At 45.9% G+C, this 20,375-nt stretch overlaps 1 protein-coding gene across 1 annotated transcript in view; it reads left to right on the forward strand.

Moving 5' to 3' along the window:
* The first annotated feature begins 2,313 nt into the window (after window positions 1-2,313).
* The window catches only part of LOC128442895 (plexin-A1), a 253,205-nt gene continuing 235,143 nt past the window's right edge, over window positions 2,314-20,375 (forward strand). Inside the window, exon 1 of the mRNA XM_053425513.1 lies at window positions 2,314-2,460. The gene's annotated coding sequence lies outside the window, so the exon portion shown is untranslated. The remainder of the gene's footprint in view (window positions 2,461-20,375) is intronic.

A 20,375-nucleotide genomic window follows, 5' to 3' on the forward strand; every position in this document is an offset into this window, starting at 1 on the left:
TATTTGCAACACTTCCTCTACCCGTTTCAGAGTAAAAGCACTCGTTTTTGCTTGGGTTTCTGTTTACTGAATCCATTCATTTGTTTTAACAAGGTTTTTATTGTTACTGCAGGACCAGCTTCATACTCTATTTGAGGAAATACAGCAGTCATACCAAAAACCTCACGTATCGACACGCACCTTGTGTAGCCCGGGAGTTACAGTTTTTATTCGGTTGCGTTGCCACTTTATTGGCACAAACACTTGATCGTGCCCAGTGCTAATGTGGGAGGACTTGGTTATACAATGTTCACCAGGTACAGAACAAAGAAAGACTTCCCTTGTAGATACTTGGATACGCATGTCAGAGGTGCAGTGGAGGAGCATTGTACCCTGAAGGCTATGCAGAGCTACCTCCTGTAAGACGCTATCTCTTTCTGCTCTGCTGTTTTTCTACCTTTATTCCAGTTGAGGAAGATACCTGATATTTTCAGCATTGTGAAGTCACTATCATTTTTATCCCTTAGTGTAATAGTAAATAGATACTTGTATGGCAGTGTACCCTCCAGTCAGCGATCATGGAAAGACGAGCATAAATATGGACACATTTTATCACATGCGCTTCCCATTTTCCTCTTCCTTATTGTAATAACTCACAAGAAATTGAACTATTATTCATAGCAGCTTACAGAGGTGGTAACCTCTATGTCAGCGATAAATCAGACAACTTTTACTTCCAGATGAATCAGGCTCCTGCCTTTAGAAATCCATCCACACAAATCTTTCAACGTTAAATATGAAGCTGGATTTAATTGATAAGGGATTTCAGCCCCACAATCGGAACAGAGCACATGTGGATGACTCAGAGGTTTTTTCAGAATTAGAAATGAACTCTTAGACCGGCAGTGCCTCATCAATCCAAGACAATGGGACTTAGAGGGAAGGATGTTCACGCGTGCACATATGCATCCAGTAGTGCAGTAATCTGAGCAGCTGAGTGTCATCCATGTAACCACATCCTCTTCCTCGGTGTGGAGAGGAGGAACCCGAGCCTTCATCTCCCTGAATGAAAAGTCCCTTGTCATCACTAATATGGGCAGGAATATCAGCATTTAATATGCACAAGGGGACGACAGAGGTCAGAGCCGGGGCCCAGGATAAGAAAACACTGCACAAATTCATGCAGATGAACAGAAGGTGGTGGGAGTGGAAAACACACACAACTTATTATACCAGCCCTAGTACTGTGATGTCGTTTTTCCCTCAATCGCCTTGACTCAAAGTAGAAAGAGACTCTTATTGGCACAACGTTTGAAGGGTTTGTGTTGTAACAGTGATTAGTGAAGTTCCCACTGGTGGACGGGGGGGGGGGGGGGGGGGGGGGGTGGTAAGGCTTTTATTTTTCAGCTGCTGAGTGTTGATCTGCTGATGATGATGATGAGTCACAAACACAAATACACACACAAACACACACACACCGATGTCCTTCTATCTTAGTGAGGACACTCATTGGCATAATACATTCCCCAGCCTTTTACCATGACCTCAACCATCACAAATAAATGCCAAACCCAACCCTTAAACCAAGTCCTTGACCCAAAACAAGTATATTAAAGGTGGGTCAGAAAGTGAGGACTCACACACAAACACACACTATGTCATGTCTCCATGACTTCAGAGGACATTATACGGACTTATATTGATTTCCTGGAGACTTACGCTAATCTTAACCTTAAAATGCACTGATTTACACCATGAGGACTTGCTTTGTGTCCCTGTTAGGTAGACAAGTTCCCTTAATATGACTGTGGGAACAGATGTAGGTCCCCATAACATGAGCAATACCACACACACACACCCACACACACGCACACGCACACACACACACACACACACACACACACACACAGCACACCTACCACTCCTGCTTGATGACAGGAACAATCATTTACTCTGAACAGCAGCAGCCTTTCATCGAGACCATATCAAAGACACTGATTCCTGTAAAATAACTTTATCAGGTCATTTATGAGCCTCAACCAGACTCTTCATGGACCACATGAAACCGCGGCCTCTGTCGCGTCCAATGCTGCCACCTATGCGCGTCATGGAGCGGTGCGTCTGGTGTTGCGCTTTTACGCAGTCACGCAGCCAGGGGGCGCACTCCTGTCGCCAACCCCTCTCCCTCTAACTCCCTCGCCCTCCCTCTCTCTCTCTCTCTCTCTCTCTCTCTCCCTCTCTCTCTTTACCAAGGGATGCCGGAGTCTGAGCGCGGCTCCTCTCTCATTCATGCTGAGCGCTGCTCTCCTGTGCGCACGGAGCTGCCGAGCTGAGCTTTGGAACCGGGAACCGCCGCTGCTGTCGCCGCTCTCGCCGCCGCTGCTGTCTGACAAGCCCGCTGGGAATGGAAATGTCTTCTGCTGCAACTCTCACGTCCCACTAACATGCCAAACAGGACGGACGCGACGGACGGATTGATGCGTAAGTACCCGCCAAACTTTTTCTGGTTGTTCTCCATACGCGTCTTGGAGCTCGGGGACATCCCTCTCTTTCTCCAACCCTTCCTCTCACCAGTGCCCGTCCTCCCCTCATTTCTCCCACCGGTGTCGCTCTCCCATCATCGCCTCCTAACGGGAACCCACACGGACCCGTCATGTGCTGCAGGGGATAAGAGGGTTTTTTGTGTTGTGTCATATTTTGCGCACGGAAATATCGCATGGCTTGTGATGGTGGGGGGGGGGGAGCAAGCAGTCGCATGCCGAGGATGCGCATGGACTGAACTGACCGTCACCCCTCATTTTCCACCTCCTCCGGTGGAATCAGTCAAGTTGTGATGAAGGTGAAGGATTGTTTTACTTCTCTGGCAATGAGCTGCGGATTCCGGATGCGCTGTGGCACCAGGGACAGGCTGTCAGTGCTTTGGAGTGGGAGCTCCATGGACTGGTTCATGTGCCACATGCCCGGGCTTTAATGTCTGGATGGCACATCGCAGGAGCACGCACTATAGGAATGTGGTCGCACGATGCAATTAGACTTCTAACTCTCCTATTCGCTAGAAACCATCCGTTGCGCAACACACACACATAAACACACACACACACACACACACACACACACACACACACACACACACGCAAACGCATAAAAGTATTGCAGGAGTTTTGCATTTGAAGCAGTTGGGGTTTAATGTGACGACTCTTTGTCGCATCTATAAACATGGAAACACACTTTGCGTCCGCTGTGCGCGTGCATGTGCTTGTAGCCTATATAATTGTGTGCGTCTCAGGCCAGTTCTCCTGCAGTGAGACCACACAGTGTGTGTGTGTGTGTGTGCAAGTTTGTACGTGCGTGTAGCAATGTGAACGTGTGTGTGTGCAGGTGTGTGTGTTTGTGCCCCAAACTCCCCCACGTACACACACACGCACATTTATAGCATCATCATGTTGGAGTCGCATCAACGTGCTTTGACAGTTTTGTGTCACCTTATGAATTTTTGACTTGAAATGCGTAGGTGAGGCAGACTGGCGGATTTTGAGAGACAACGGGCGCCAAGCCACCGCTTTGGCTGCCAAGCACATAGAAGACATCTCTTTAGGTGTGTGTGTGTCTGTGTGCGTGTGTGTGCGTGCGTGTGTGTGAGTGTGTGTGAGAGGGAGGCAGAGGAAGGAAAGAGTCTTCTCTGAACATCCTCTCATCTCCTTTTCTCTCTCTCTTATCTCACTCGGGGGTGAACTTATTAGGGTGTGCGTGTTTGTCTGTGTATGTGTGTGTGTGTGTGGGGGGAGAGAGAGAGAGAGAGAGAGAGAGATAAAAAAGAAATGATGTGGGTGCTGTGGAGGAGATGCAAAGAGATGTATGGGGAACACAGACTTCCTCCCCGCTCCCTTTTAAGTTCGTGCATGTGTGTCATGATGTTCCTGTGCTGGGACGCGTTGATAAGACAGACACCCTGTACATCACCTCCACTCTGTAGCAGAGGCGTGACATCCAGAGTGACGGCATGCACGGCTGCGGTGACATGATGACTGTGAAACATTTAACTCACCATTACTCCTATAGCCGCACACTGTTTTCAGAGGTTTAAGCCCAAAATGAGCCGGAATCCGACTCGAACGACGGCGGCGCAGCATGTGCCTTGAGCTGCCTTTAACCTAATTACCTAGTTTATTCCTGGAGTCTTTTATTATTAATTTGTTCTTCGAGGAGATCATCGTTTCTCTCCGCTCTCTATGTATCCACCTTTCTATGTATCACGGGCGCTCTGTGGGGGCTGTAACTAATCACATATCATCCCATGTGTCTTTTGTTCCGTCACACAGTTAAAGCAACCATATTGCAAGTTTTTACTTTTTTTTTTAAAGCTTCAAAAGTGGGACTATTTCCTATGTGAGGGGACTGATGTGACATGTCATGCAGTGTCCTAACATCGGCTCCATCGGATATATTATTATATATATTTATGTTGTTATTGTCAGAGGTCAATTTGTTATATTGTCACGATATTTGAAAGTTCTGCTGTAGAAAATGTAGTGACATGTTAAGATTAGCGCTGAGGCACTTTTTCTTGGGTGTGGAGTTGAATGGGCTTATTCTCTGTTCAGGGAGGAAGCTTCTTGTGCTCTTGACCAAGTCTATTCCTCATGGAGCTGCATTGACACTGACTTTTATTAGCCACATTATAAGTGAGAGTGGACTCGGCAGGCTCACCCCAGCGGGAAACCATTGTGTGTGGGCAAAAATACCAACCGCCTCAGGAAGAGAGAGTGTGTGTGTGTTTGTGTGTCTGTGTCTGTGTGTTTGTGTGTGGGAGGTCAGGGAGGCGGCGGTGCTGGAGTCGTGTCTGCGCTCTCAGCCCTCAGTGGCTCAGCCCCCGGCTGAGATGAGAGCACCAGACAATCGACCATGCACCCTGCGGTCCGGCTGCGTCGAGCAGCTACATAACCTCAAACACCTGTAATAAATAATCCCGGCAGGAGAGGGGGGAATAAAACAACAATAAAGCCGATTCGTTATGCTGTTATTACCAGTTGCAGTTTGAGAACCTGAGGGTTTTTATTCAACGTGCATTTACAGTGTATATTTAACTAGTGCATGAGCAGCTCGCAGATGTCAATGAACTAACAAGGTGATGAAGGAAGATATGACGCATGTGATATGATAACACCAAGTGAGACGTATCAATGGAAATGTTGCACACAGTCACTTACTTGCGGAGGTGTGAGGTGTTGATGGACTTATCCCTCCTACAGATTGTCTCTCTCAGTCCCTCTAATAAGGAGGGATCAGTTTAAAATGAGAATTTAATATTTATTGGCATGGCAACAGTCCATAGTGTTAAAATGTATAAGATGCAATAAGTTTACATTTTATTATCAGAATGCTCCTCTGAAATTGGTAATTTGTCGAAAATCTGATTCCCCTGGCGTCCAGAGAATTGTGGTGGTCAGCGAACGCCAGTGGGTGGAAAGTGTCCCAGTTGAGGATCATGGTCGTGGTGGGATGTCCAGTTACAAGTCCGGAAGTAAGAACATCACAATGATTTTTAGAGAGCAATCATCTTGCTGAGGGAAAGTGGGCAGAAAGGCAATTAAACATATTCCCTATTCTCTTGCTGTGTTGAATTCAACATAAGGGTAAAGTGATATTATAGGAGATGAGCCACTTAATCTTGTTTTTCCTCTTCCTTTTCCTGATCAGCCAGTAACAAAGTGTTTACAGCCTCCAATTTCTAGACAGAGGGAAGAGAGGATGAGAGAAAAATAAAGAGAGAGAGAGAGAGAGGAAGAGGGAGGCAATGGAGCTTTTAAGTTCCCAGCATCTTTTTGATGCAGCCTCCGAGCGGAAAGGCCACGGCAGATCAAACAGGGGCAGGCAGATCGGAGCGGTCTCTGTTGTGAGGGGAAGACACGATTCGACGCTGCACAGAGGCGACAGGTAAACAGCGGAGCGGGGGGGGGGGGGGGGGGGCACCCACGTTCACACACCGCCTCATTCCAAACGCTCCGTTCCAAAGTTCAAAATAGGACTTGCAAGAAGCTTAATTGTCGTTAGGAGCCGCGTTCAGGATTTTCAAGCGAGGCGAGAGGCGTGTGGGTGGATGGGGGGGAGTTGTTTCCTATTCGGGTGTGAGCAAGGATAATTCTGCCATTGTTTTGTCAGCAATTAAAAGAATTTCAGCAACCCATTTTTTTCCTCTGCTGCTGCAGAGAGTGCAGCGTGTGTTTGTTGTCCCAAATGGCCAATTTCTGCCTTTATGTTCTTACTGTCGGAACAGTTGAGGCTGCAGTAACCAGTGCACGCGTGTGTGTGTGTGCCTGCGTGTGTGTGTGTGTGTGTGTGCGCGTGCTCGCGCTCGCAAACACGACCCATACCTCGATGTGTAACTGAACGAAACCACTGAGCCTGTGTTCGTTTTGTATTTCGTTGTCCAATCTCCATATTTCACACAGTCACTCGGACATCCTCCCTTCACCCGCTTCTCTTCTTCTAAATATTTAGCGCCGGACCAAATTCAAACCTAGGGGATTTCATTCTGGATTTTTCCGTATACGTCTTTCAGATGCAGAACTTTCCTCTGATATCTGTACTTCTCCGTTAGACTTTCCCCCGGACAGTAATACCGTGTAGGAGAGAAAATCTGAAAAGGAGTAAAAGGTAGAAGGTGAACAGAAGGGAAGACTTACTCTTTTTTTCCCCATAATTTAAAGAACAATGTCAGTTGTTCTGTAAAACGCTCAAATTGGCTCTTCATCAGGAGGCCTCTACAACACAAGCAAATCCTTCCAAATTCTATATGTTGAATGTGTTTCTGAAACTCAAAGGCTTTTTTCCATCTTGTACTTCTGGAATTCTCCCCCAGGGAACCAGGGGAAGCTTTTTCTTTCAGTGCAAATGTCTATGTTACACTCCTATAGAGTCTCGCAGAGAGGAAACTGTTCAGCTGCTTTAAATTCAATACTCAGAGTTCACATATCATGGTGTTGTAAAACGGTGCACTGCAGACTCATCTTAAACTACCCAGATGACGTCTGGTGATTTGCACCAAATGGCACCAAAGGGACAAAAAGGCCAAAGATACAGAGTTAGCAAGTCCGGCTCTCTCTAGTGTTTATTACGCAGTTTGAATTTCACTCTGGAAGAGCTGTCACTTCCTTTGGAGACAGAAATGAAAGTGTTTGATGACAGCAAGGATCAGCAGAAAAGATGGAGAACCGCTTTTATGTTCCAGCTTGTAAAGTTTTCCTCTAAGAAAGTGTTTTACCGACGGACTGGCGGTGAAAGAATGGGGGATTTTGGGGGGTCCAAAGTGGGGTTGAGGAGTAATAACTGGTGCTTGTGAAAGTGAGAGGATGGCTGAGTGTGGTGATATACAGTATGCACTCCTGGCTGGGCCTGCTGCTTGCCGGAGGAGGGAGGAGAAGTGAGCAGACGAAAGAGGCTGAGAAATAGGAATGTTGCCGGGCTGAGAGGTCAAATGGGAAGGAAACGGCAGATGTGACTCTACATTTCCGTCCATTTTTGGGACAATTTTCTATGTAAACGTATGGTGAAATCCATAATTAAAAAAAATGCCTATGAAAACCTATTAAGTGAGCTGTTGAAGTGAAGAACTGGTCATCAGGAAATGAAGAACCATTCACAAACCATCCTCATGTGTGTTTTTGTTCTTTGGAGTCAACTAATTTTAACCATTTGTCATGCTGTGTAAAGACAAACAAATACTTTTGGTAATATTTGTAATACACTATGCAATCAAATCCAAGAAATACTTTAGATGCTTTAAATTCAAGCTAGTCACAAGAAAATGAAGAAAAATAACCCGGAAAGAAAGCGAGGGCGTAAAGTCATGGAGAAAAAACAACTCCTCTTATGAAAGAGGGAGAAATAGAAGGAAATGAAAGAGGAAGTAAAGAGGTGGAAGCAGTGATGCAAAGCGAGAACGGTGGTTTTCCTGACAATGTGACTCACATGAGAGGACGGGCAGAAAGACGAGGGGATGGATAGAAGCAAAGGCTCAGAGTCTGGGGTTGTGCACTTGAAATTCTGGTCTTTCTGGAAGAAGTGATTAGGAACTCAAAGAAGTGAGGAGAGAAAGGGGGATTGAAAAGAGTTGATAGGAGATATAGAGAGACCGACGTGGCTGCTGATCAAGATTTTTCTCGTGACTCACGGGACTCAGAGCACTAATGGTGCGTGCATACCGAACGCAAAGCATTTTTTGTCCCAATGTAATTACATATAAAGTCAATGAAAAGACTTACGTGAAAGATTTATTCAATGTAATGTTGTTAAAGCCAGACAGTGTTTGGAATGAAGCCCACCGCAGACAGGTGACGGTACACAAGCAGGCTGGTTATCAAACTGGCCATTGGTAACGGTCGTCCAGGCGCAGCTCCTGGAGAAGATGGTTAAACTCCCCGAGCTGTGTGCACCTCCACATGGACACAATGGTGCTGGTATTTCCACCACAGGTACCACGTAGCAGTTGTCATTTCAGCCACTAGGTCTCCTCTTGTGCAAGTAATGCCACACGAAAATGCACATTGGTGTGAACACAGAATGTAACAAGTAAGATTGCATTGTGTGCATTCACAAGCTCTGGGTTTCTGTCGCGTTCCCTTTGCAGCAGCGGCCGGTGTAGCATGTGCCGTGCTGTGTATCCCTGCCGCGTGTCCTCCCTCCTCACTCCCCCGCTGACCTGTGCTGCCTTTACACCCGAACAATAAACACCAACACTAATCAGAAGTTATTAGGTCACGTACACTTTGGTTTTGTTTGATTTCCTCCAGAGTTTATGAGATACATATTTAAACAGATTTACAAAAAGTCCAACACTTTGCACGGACGGAGTTCAACTGCTACACACAACATGAGACGAGACGTGACGCACACAGCCAGCACGTCAGAGTTAAAGTGACCGGAACCATCGGGATTCATGATCCAACATCATGGATTGATAACTAAATACATGTGATTGTCTGTTTGTGTGAAGAGGAACAAAGGCGAGCGGACACACACACACACACACACACACTTCTTCAGACAGGAGTGAAGTTCTTCCTGCAGATTATGACTCAACGCAGTGTTTTAACTTGATTGTTGCAGAAGAAGTGAAACACCATTTATCCAGGAACATTAATATGAATTCTGCAGTTTTTTTTTATGAAGATCAGTTCAACGTGTGAGTGAATAGAAAAAAGCAGAGTCTCTTCTTGGAAGGTGCTGAGTAATGCACCTCATGCGGTGGGCTGGTGGTGGCGCTCGGCAAAGCAGGAAGTCCGGAGTGACGATGGTAACTTCTTAAATCTACCATCGTCAACGGATGTTTCAAATACAAAACCCCAATCCATTGTAGCTGGATATTTTGTGCCAGGTGAAAACAGTTTCTGTTCACTTATGTTCAAATGCACTTTTTAAAAGGAAGATATCAAACTTTACTCTCAACGTCTGCGTGAGAGATGTTTCCAAAGAAGCAATGCAGTTCCAAGTTGAACTACAGTGTAACGTGTGACTTATTAGTATCCCATAAAAGAGCAGTCTTGATGCACTGTAACTTCACTTTTCATTACAGAGCCAAGCTTTGGCTAACTCAACTGTTTGGTTTCTCCTGCTGTGAAATCATCCCTTATTCCCACTTTGGGGCCATGCAAAGCTCACCAGGAGTCCAGTTACTATTCATATCCCTCTATTATAAAAATAACAATAAGGGGAAGCAACAAAAACAGAGCATTTGTATGGTTAGTGTTTCATCACGCTGCCAACAGAAACAATTTGCCATCTGGGGAAAACACAAGGTAAACAGACGTTGTCATCGCTCTTGTGTTTCAGACACTTCCAGAGGGATCCTGACAGGTCCCTCTTGGCTCCGTTGTGAAGGAGCCGCAGTGAAATGACAGGAATGACAGAGCAGAAACGCTGAGTCAGCGGGTACACTGACACTCCCCCAATCATCTTTCAAACACAGCCCCGCTCACACACTCTGAGGCTCATCTCATTTTATTGAGTGCTTAGTCAGTCACTCACCCGCACGTGTGAGGGCGGGGTGGCCATCGGGTGTTGTCCGTGTGTGTTTTGAGAAATGGGATAAGAGATCCATGTGTGCTGCGTCCTGTCACACAGAAGCACAGCGTCCATGTTACTGCGTTTCGATCAAGGTCGTCCCTCCACGTGTTTTTGTATCCATGAGCCGCCTCTGTGAGCAACATGGAATGTAAATAGAAATAGACGACCTTCACTTTTTCCCACTATCCAGAAACGAAGCCAAAAAGTCCTGGTACACTGTGCACCGCCATCTTGCACAAAAAAAAAACATTTGACTCTACATCATATATTGATCCAGGGTTGGAGCCGCTGTTGCAAGGTCCCATCGATACATGCGCTCGATGAAGCTGTCAGTCTCAGCTGTCATCATAGCATCAAATAACTAGCTACTAATCAGTAGATTGCACATCTCCACCAAGGGCCAACAGTCCCTTGAATTCAATCAAGCTGCATACAATTTCACTCATTGATATCAGTTCTCTAAATGGGCCTGATTTTTTATTTAAGATTATTGAATCATTCCCTTGGAAAATGGTGATGATGTTGAAAAATTTACAATTTTGCAGGAATGGAAAAAGGGAAAAAAATGGATGGTGGTTTTAGTGTAATCTTGCTTAGAAACAGGACTGACTAACATTACCTCCTTGGCAAAGGTATTTAAAACCACCTTACCGGAAAAATTCCCCCTTAAACATTACTTTTTGGTTTGGTCCATGTCTCCACTAACAGGGAGGAGCCAGGGTTTATGACCTATACTGCAGCCAGCCACCAGGGGGCCTGAAGTATTTGCTCAGTTATGGGCAGCCTCATGCCATCTCTCTTTATATACAGTCTGTTTTGAGCTCACACTAAAAATGTTGGCATTTAGTCACTTTTTGTGATTTTACTAAAACTCGGCAACTGCACCAATGTGTCTCAGGGGAATCAAGCTTTTGGCGCAAGTGGACCAGTGCTCTCTCATATGGGCATTTGCTCTGAACTGGACAAACAGGTGCTGCTCGAAAGTGACTGGCTTTGGCTTTTGTTGTGACGGATGAACTTCTTGCTTGAGTTTTAGAAATGAACGCTCTCTGTTGAGTTTCAGCCTCCTGGAGTGAGATTCATCCAATCCGGCTCCGTTTGCCGTCCTCCTCCTTTGTCTTGGTATCTTATTCTGCCAGCTTTAAATCCCCTTGCGTTCTGTCTCAAAGAAGGGGCACAGCTGATAAGACACAGTAACGGTGTAGTGTTGATAGTAAATGCTTCCGCTCCTCCACAACAAAGTAAACCATAGGGTCAAAAACATCCATTCAAGGCACCTTGAGGTTTGGTGTCTGAAAGCGGCAGAGCTCTCCTTGGCCGAATCGCTGCCTTTACACTGCATCGGAAACATTTTTAAGGCAATGCACAGGGACAATATAGCTTTCCACAGACGCGTGGGGTTGCAGATGGGCTGAAACTGAAGAGAAAATGTTGAGTTTGGTGAAAGCAACAGTGACACAAGCGGAGGAGAAGCTTTTGTCTAGTGAGATGAATTTACTCAATAACCTCTGCCTAATGGGGCTGTCTATTATTCTCTGTTTTTGTGCCTGTCTCTCTCTCCTATTTTTTTCCCCTTTCTCCACGGCTTAGGTATTGTGTGCCATTATTCTGAATGCCTCTTCCCATCTCTTTATTCGCTCTCTGCCTCGCTCTCTTATTCTCTCTGGCCTTCATTCAGTAAATTCACATGAAAGGGAGAGATAAATAATTCAGTGTGTTTCAATTTAACAGCTGAAACAATATGAAGTTTGGGTGTTTTTTGTGACGGCTGGAGCTTTTGTTCACTTTCTTATTTGTCCAGATCAGAGTTATCAGTACGGCCGACATTCGGTCAGATTTTACACATTGAACGGGGTCCCATTGGTGTGTGTTAGAAAACAACACCCAAACACACTGTGTCCTACAATATGAAACAATGCTCATGGATGATGTCAATTTGCCTCAGAAACTTTGATTTGACTGGAAATGTTTCTATAACTGGGACTTGATCCTGTTTTATAGATGATTTTCTTCCAACTCATCTGAACATGTCTCTGAGGAGCCAGCGTCAGTCCGTCTGTCTGCAGCCGATCAACCACTTTGCTCCTTATTGAAATATCTCAACAAATTTAAAACATGCGCTTGTATCACACTCAGGGTCAATCGGAAATCACTTTGGTGATCTCCTCACTTTTTATCCAGGTTTATCTTGTTTATAACCAGGCAGCATGGTGGTTTCCAATGTTGCCTCCCAGCAGTGTGGAGCTTACATGTTCCCCCTGTGTGTGAGTGGGTTTTCTGTGGGTACTCTGGCTTCCTCCCACAGCCCAATGAGCCAAAAAGGTTATGTCAGTTGGAGAATCTAAATTGACAGTAGGTGTTTGTTCCTCTGTGTTGGCTCTGTGATACGCCCCGGGTGTACTGCTCCTCTTGCCTACTGTCAGCTGGAATCGGCTCCAGCTCCCCCTGCGACCCTCAGGAGGATAAGCGTTATAGAAAATGGATGGATAGATCGTTTTTGACCAAATATTTACTAGAGTGGTACACGGGTGACAACCTGTCCGAGCCCAAGAGAAAACGAATGGAGCCGGACCTCAACCCAGTTTTTGGTTTTTCTTCTGTCCAAACCTGGCCCGAGCATGATGCAGTTAAAGTAAACTGCAGAGTTTGTGTTACTCTTCCCCCCGACACATACACACACATGCTTATTGCTTGGTTTTGTCGATTACAGACATGTGCAATGTAAAAAAGAGCTGAGCCAACGTGACCGACCTGACTCCTATCGACTTCTCTTCCACACTCTGACGCATGTGTCTTCGCTTGTTTCAGACCGACACAGTTGTTGTGTTCCTACCCAGCTATTGACTTGTTGAAATAGAAAAGATGCACTTGAACCCATCTGAGCACTCATGAGCGCGTTGGTCTTAAAATGAGGTTTTGTCAGGTGCACTGTTGGTGCTTTGCTGTCTTGAGGCAGTAAAAAGTGAGAGCAAGAGGTGAGAGCACAACACGAACACACTCTGCCAGTTCCACACGGATAAAGTGAACACACGTTTCCTCTCAAGTGAAGTATTCTTTCTCTCCGATTGGTTTATTGGGTGTTAGCACCCATGCTTAATTAAGAAACTGGAGTACAACCTTCTGAACCTGGTACCCAGGGCGGTGACCTTTTTTTCCACTGTCAAACTAGGAAGTGGATTTGGACACTTAGATCATTTAGATCATTAAAACGGAGCCTAAGCCTTGTTTCTATTGACTTGGACTGTCTCAGTCCGGGTGTGTTCACTCAGGTTTATCTCGGTCAAAAGCACTGGTGGCTGTTTTATAGCGTCTCCTGCACCACACCACAGGATTCTCTCCCAGCAGCAGCACTGCTCCTCATTCTCACTTCTTTTACTGGGCGTTCAATCTCAGACTGAGTTTGTGTGGTCTTACATTAGAGTCCAGGTCCCACTGTCACCATAGTCACATCAGTTAATGTGAGACACCCTGTAGATGCTCAGGGTTGGCTGTGTTCGAACTGTTCTGTGGTTTTCTTTCTCTATGATTCCACTTTCTCCTCCATTCACTCTCTTCATCTGCTTCTTTGTCAGTGTAGTTTCAATGTATGACTGTTTTATTTCTCCCTCCTTTGCTCTCAGTCTGACTGGTGCTGTTGGTTTTAGAGATCTCAGCAGACTGACTAGAGGAGGCTTTGCTGCAGGCTGCTCCTTCTCCCTAATGAGAGAAAAGGAGCCTTTCGCTGCATACACATATCTCTACACTGTGAGTGTGTGTTTGTGTGTGTGTGTGTGTGTGTGTTTTTGCAGAAGTGTGTGCATGTGTGAGTGTTTGAATGTTTATGTATGTGGTTGTGTAAAATTGCTTGTGTGAAATAGTATGTGTGTGTTTGAGTCAGCATGTTTCTGTGTGTCTCTATGGGGTTTGTTTGTGAGCATTTGTGTGTGTGTGAGTGTTTCATGTCTTGCCTCTCAACACACTGCTTCAAATTCTTTCCTCTTGTGAAACCGAGGAAACTGAACAGTTTATGAGGCGGTTGAACACAACATTTCATTTTCCCATTGTGTGCCGATGTACTTGACTGACTTCACTGCATACTGGGAATTCAACTCCATCATTTCTTCTTCTGTCGAACTACAGTAGGAGCTCAGTTCATCCATAGCTGCACCAGAGATTGTCTTTGTGTGATATGGTAGAATGTGTTTATAGTGAATTTGTTATACTGTCGAAACAATACGTTATACCTGAAACTGCAATTTTTTTCTATTTCCTTTTACTGGTGAATTAGTTCATCATTTAATTGTGAAAATGATTGTGAAACAAAACTCCATGTGTTGTTGTTGGAGACGGACAGAAGGTTAACCTTCATGTAGAGATGGGAGGATTCTCTCACGCCGTGCAACATCTTCTTTTTGTTGACCTGTGGTCGGAGCATCACTAAACTGAAACATCTCATGAGCTCACATTTGGTTCTCAGATCGTTGAAGCCTGTTCAGGATCCTATTTACTGGGATACCACAAAAACCTGGATCTGTACCTGATCTCTCTGAAGTGTCAGTGAAGATAGTGCTCAGTGTGGGGCGCACAGGAATATTCACATTAATGATACAGATATTAAAAGGCTGAGGAATTACATTAAAATGTATTAATTAAAATATAAGAACTGTAGCTTGAGTTTTGCCTATTTTTAATACACTTACTTCTCATTTGAACATGGTGAAACAATTTTCTAGCAATTTCTTTATAGGTGGACAACCTTAACTCCTGCTTTTCCCTTCTTACCTCTATGTGATGATTGATTGACAAAACTATCTGCAGATGAATTAATAATATAAATTATTTGTTGTTATATTATATCATATTTATGGTTTATTTTTCTAAACTAAAAGTCACTAAGATCGAACTGCAGTAGAACATTGAAAAGTTATATAGAATAAAAAAAAATATGACTTGATTAAAAAAGTAATTATCCCATAATCTTGAGGTAGAAAAAAATGGTATAAGGATTTGTAACTAAAATCAACCTCTGTCTATTCAGACATCATAGTAGGAGTATTATTTGACTGTGTTGTATATCATTGAGCTCGATCCATGTCTCTGTCGCTGTGTGTGATGAGTCTATTCCTCATGTCTGATGTGTAGCCACAGCTGCTCTGGGGATTACTCTTGAGGCAACACAGGGAGAGAAAAGAAGCATGAAAGAGTGTGAACTGACCAGAGAGCTCTGCCACTCTGAAGGGATTAGAAGGGGTTAAACTGCAGGGCGCGATAAAGACTGGCATTCTCTGTCACACACGTAGACTGCTGGTATGTGTGTGAGTGTGTGTGTGAGTGTGTGTGAGTGTGTGTGTGGGTGTGTGTGTGAGTGTGTGCCATGCTTGTATATGTCTTTGCATTTGTGCTTCTGGGTGCACGTGCATGTATGTGCTTCTGAAGAAGTGTGCGTGTGTGTCAGTGTGTGTGCGCGCGGGCCACGTATGAATGACCTATTACTATCATGGGGCAGCCAGGCAGTTCCATGGCTGAGCATCAGGGATTACTGATAGGTTTTTCTTTGCATACTGATGCTCAGAACTGGGAGAAAAACTTGCACGGAGAGAAATACAGAGTAGAAGGAGAGTTGAGGAGGAGAGGGAGTGTGTGTATTCGTGCGTGTGTGTGCGCGTGTGTGTGAGAAAGCTGGTGAGACGGACAGAGTGAGGAATTGCTGCTTGTGCTGCTGTTTAAGAGACTTAGTGGCTGTAAGGTTTGTACCACAAAGCAGTATTACAGTGCAAAGCCTCAGTTCATGTTGTGGCCGTGGAGGTTTGTGTTACATGGCGGAAAAAAAGGTAGAATAAACTCCCTCTTATCATAAATGAAAGGATGATACACGTTTTCTCGTGTTGTTCACCACTGCAGGTGCCGACTGGGACACAGTTATTATTATTATTCCAGATGAAGAATTTATTATATTCTTTCCAGAAACATTGTGACAGAATGATGGATATTTTTCCACTGGTTTTATTTTTATGGAACTTTCTCTGAGTTGCCCTTTTAAAAATCAATATGGGGTAGCACTGATAATTTGTTGACAATAAACCGAGGAAATGTATGGCAGTTTGTCTCATCCAGTTAGACCTTACATGACTGCTACAGTGCCTTGCATAAGTATTCACCCCCCTTGGACTTTTTCCCATTATGTACTGTTACTAACTGGAATTCAAATAGACTTAAACAAACTTTTTCCCGTTTGATCAACAAAACATGCGTAGTACTTTGGAGGTGCAAAATACATTTTATTGTGACACAAACAATAATGAGAACAAAAAAGTTGACATCTGTTGGGTGCATAAGTATTCACCCCCCTGTGTCAATACTTGGTAGAACCCCCTTTCGCTGCAATTACAGCTGCAAGTCTTTTGGGGTATGTCTCTACCAGCTTTGCACATCTAGAGATGGAAAGGTTTGTCCATTCTTCTTGGCAAAAAAGATGAAGCTCAGTCAGATTGGATGGAGACCGTCTGTGAACCGCAATCTTCAAGTCTTGCCATAGATTCTCTATTGGATTGAGGTCTGGGCTTTGACTGGGCCATTTCAAGACATTAACATTCTTTAATCCAAACCATTCCTTTGTAGCTCTGGCTGTATGTTTAGGGTCATTGTCCTGCTGGAAGATGAACCTCCGCCCCAGTCTCAAGTCTTTTGCAGACTGCATCAGATTTTCTTCAAGGATTTCCCTGTATTTGGCTCCATCCATCTTTCCCTCTATTCTGACCAGTTTCCCTGTACCTGCTGAAGAGAAGCATCCCCACAGCATGATGCTACCACCACCATGTTTCACTGTTGGGATGGTGTGCTCAGGGTGATGGGCAGTGTTGGGTTTTCGCCACACATAGCGTTTTGCATTGAGGCCAAAAAGTTCAATTTTGGTCTCATCTGACCAGAGCACCCTCTTCCACATGTTTGCTGTGTCTCCCACATGGCTTCTGGCAAACTCCAAACGGGATTTTTTATGGATCCCTTTCAACAATGGCTTTCTTCTTGCCACTCTTCCATAAAGGCCAGATTTGTGGAGTAGACGACTAATAGTTGTCCTGTGGACAGATTCTCCCACCTCAGCTGTGGATCTCTGCAACTCCTCCAGAGTAACCATGGGCCTCCTGGTTGCTTCTCTGATTCATTTTCTCCTTGTCCGACTCTTCAGTTTGGGTGGACGGCCTCCTCTTGGTAGGTTTGTGGTTGTGCCATATTCTTTCCATTTTCTTATGATGGATTTTATGGTGCTCAGAGAGATGTTCAAAGCTCTGGATATTTTTTTATAACCTAACCCTACTTCATATTTCTCCACAACTTTATCCCTGACCTGTTTGGTGAGCTCCTTGGTCTTCATGATGCTGTTTGTTCAGTAATGATCTCCAACAAACTCTGAGTCCGTCACAGAACAGGTGTATTTATACTGAGATTAAATTGCAGACAGGTGGACCCTATTTACTAATTATGTGACTTGCAAATGTGACTTGTGAATGCAATTGGTCGCACCAGATCTTTGTTAGGGGTTTCACAGTAAAGGGGGTGAATACATATGCACTCAACACTTTTCAGATTTTTATTTGTAAATAATTTATTTCAAATATTACATGGATGAAATCCATGTAATATTTCCCCCCACTTCCAAATGATGCACTATTTTGTGTTGGTCCATTACATAAACTCACGATGAAATAAATTTTAATCTGTGGTTATACCATGACAAAATGTAGAAAAGTCCAAAGGGGGTGAATACTTATGCAAGGCACTGTACATGGGACAAACATCATGTCTTTAATTTATCGAATTTGATTGAATTATGAAATATTTCTATTCATTTTACCTAATAATTTTTTTGTTCCCCATCTAACGAGGAACAAAAAAAAAAAAAAAAAAAAAAAAAAAAAAAAAAAAAAAATTTTTTTTTTTTTTTTTTTTTTTTTTTTTTTTTTTTTTTGTTCCCCATCTAACGACCTCTCCTGGAACCGTCACCTTATCGTGGTGGAGAGGTTTGCGTGTCCCTGTGAACCTGAGGGCTGTGTTGTCTGGAGCCTTGTGCTCCTGGTAGGGTCTCTCATGGCAGAGTGGTCTCAGGTGAGGGGCCAGACTAAGAATGGTTCAAAAAAGCCTCAATGAATATCGACGGAAGAGGAGATGTGACCCGGCCCGGAGGAAGCCCGGGGCCCCCGTCTGGAGCTAGGCCCAGACGGAGGGCTCGATGGCGAGCGCCTGGTGGCCGGGTTTGCCACGGAGCCCGGTCGGGCACAGCCCGAAGAAACTACGTGGCACCCCCCCTCTCTTCATCTCATGGGCCCACCACCTGTGGGAAGACCCGTTGGGGTCGGGTGCGCAGCCACATGGGTGGCAGCGAAGGTCAGGGGTCTCGACGGACCAGACCCGGGCGGCAGAAGCTGGCTCTGGGGACGTGGAACGTCACCTCGCTGTGGGGAAAGGAGCCGGAGCTTGTGAGGGAGGTGGAGCGCTACCAGTTAGATCTGGTGGGGCTTACCTCCACGCACAGTCTCGGCTCTGGTACCGTACTCCTGGATAAGGGTTGGACTCTATTCTTCTCCGGAGTTGCCAAGGGCGTGAGGCGCCGGGCGGGTGTGGGGATACTCATAAATCCCCGGCTGAGCGCCGCGGTGTTGGAGTTTACCCCGGTAGACGAGAGGGTCGCCTCCCTGCGCCTAAGGGTTGTAGGGGGGAAAACTCTGACTGTTGTTTGTGCGTATGCACCAAACAGCAGCTCAGAGTACTCGGCTTTCTTGGAGACCCTGAATGGAGTCCTGCATGGGGCTCCAGTAGGGGACTCCGTAGTTCTGCTGGGTGACTTCAACGCCCACGTGGGCAATGATGGAGATACCTGGAGAGGCGTGGTGGGGAGGAACGGCCTCCCTGATCTGAACCCGAGCGGTCGTTTGTTATTGGACTTCTGTGCTAGTCATGGATTATCCATAACAAACACCATGTTCGAACATAAGGGTGCTCATAAGTGTACCTGGTACCAGAGTACCCTAGGCCGAAGATCAATGATCGATTTTGTGATCGTGTCATCTGATCTGAGGCCGCATGTTTTGGACACTCGGGTAAAGAGAGGGGCGGAACTGTCAACCGACCACCATCTGGTTGTGAGTTGGATCAGGGAATGGGGGAAATTTCCGGATAGACCTGGTAAGCCCAAACGAGTAGTGCGGGTGAACTGGGAACGTCTGGAGGAGGCCCCCGTCCTAGGTATCTTCAACTCACACCTCCGGCGGAGTTTTTCTGGCATTCCTGTGGAGGTTGGGGACATTGAGCCGGAGTGGGCAGTGTTCAAAGCCTCCATTGCTGAAGCTGCGGCGGCTAGCTGTGGCCTCAGGGCCTTAGGTTCCTCAAGGGGCGGTAACCCTCGGACACCGTGGTGGACACCGGTGGTCAGGGAAGCCGTCCGATTGAAGAAGGAGGCCTTCCGGGATATGATATCCTGGAGGACTCCTGACTCGGTTGCAGGGTACCGACAGGCCCGAAGGGCTGCAGCTGCTGCCGTGTCGGAGGCTAAGCAGCGGGTGTGGGAGAAGTTCGGAGAGGTCATGGAGAAGGACTTTCGGTCGGCACCAAAGTGTTTCTGGAAGACTATCCGGCACCTCAGGAGGGGGAAACGGGGAACCATCCAAGCTGTGTACAGTAAGGATGGGACTCTGTTGACCTCAACTGAGGAGGTCGTCGGACGTTGGAAGGAACACTTTGAGGAACTCCTGAATCCGAATAACACGCCCTCTATGTTGGAGGCAGAGCTCGAGGTTGATGGTGTTTCGTCGTCAATTTCCCTGGTGGAGGTCACTGAGGTAGTCAAACATCTCCGCAGTGGCAAAGCCCCAGGGATTGATGAGATCCAGCCAGAAATGCTAAAGGCTCTGGGTGTTGAGGGGCTGTCATGGTTGACACGCCTATTCAACATCGCGTGGGAATCGGGTACAGTGCCAAAGGAGTGGCAAACCGGGGTGGTGGTTCCCCTGTTCAAAAAGGGGGACCAGAGAGTGTGTACCAATTATCGGGGTATCACACTCCTCAGCCTCCCTGGTAAAGTCTACTCCAAGGTGCTGGAAAGGAGGGTTCGGCCGATCGTCGAACCTCAGATTGAAGAGGAACAATGCGGTTTTCGCCCCGGACGTGGAACTACGGACCAGCTCTTCACTCTCGCAAGGATCCTGGAGGGGGCCTGGGAGTATGCCCATCCGGTCCACTTGTGTTTTGTGGATCTGGAGAAGGCGTATGACCGGGTCCCCCGGGAGAAACTGTGGGAGGTGCTGCGGGAGTATGGGGTAAGGGGGTCTCTCCTCAGGGCCATCCAATCTCTGTACTCCCAA

Source organism: Pleuronectes platessa, chromosome 6, assembly GCF_947347685.1.
Source record: "Pleuronectes platessa chromosome 6, fPlePla1.1, whole genome shotgun sequence".
In the NCBI taxonomy this organism is placed as follows: Eukaryota; Metazoa; Chordata; class Actinopteri; order Pleuronectiformes; family Pleuronectidae; genus Pleuronectes; species Pleuronectes platessa.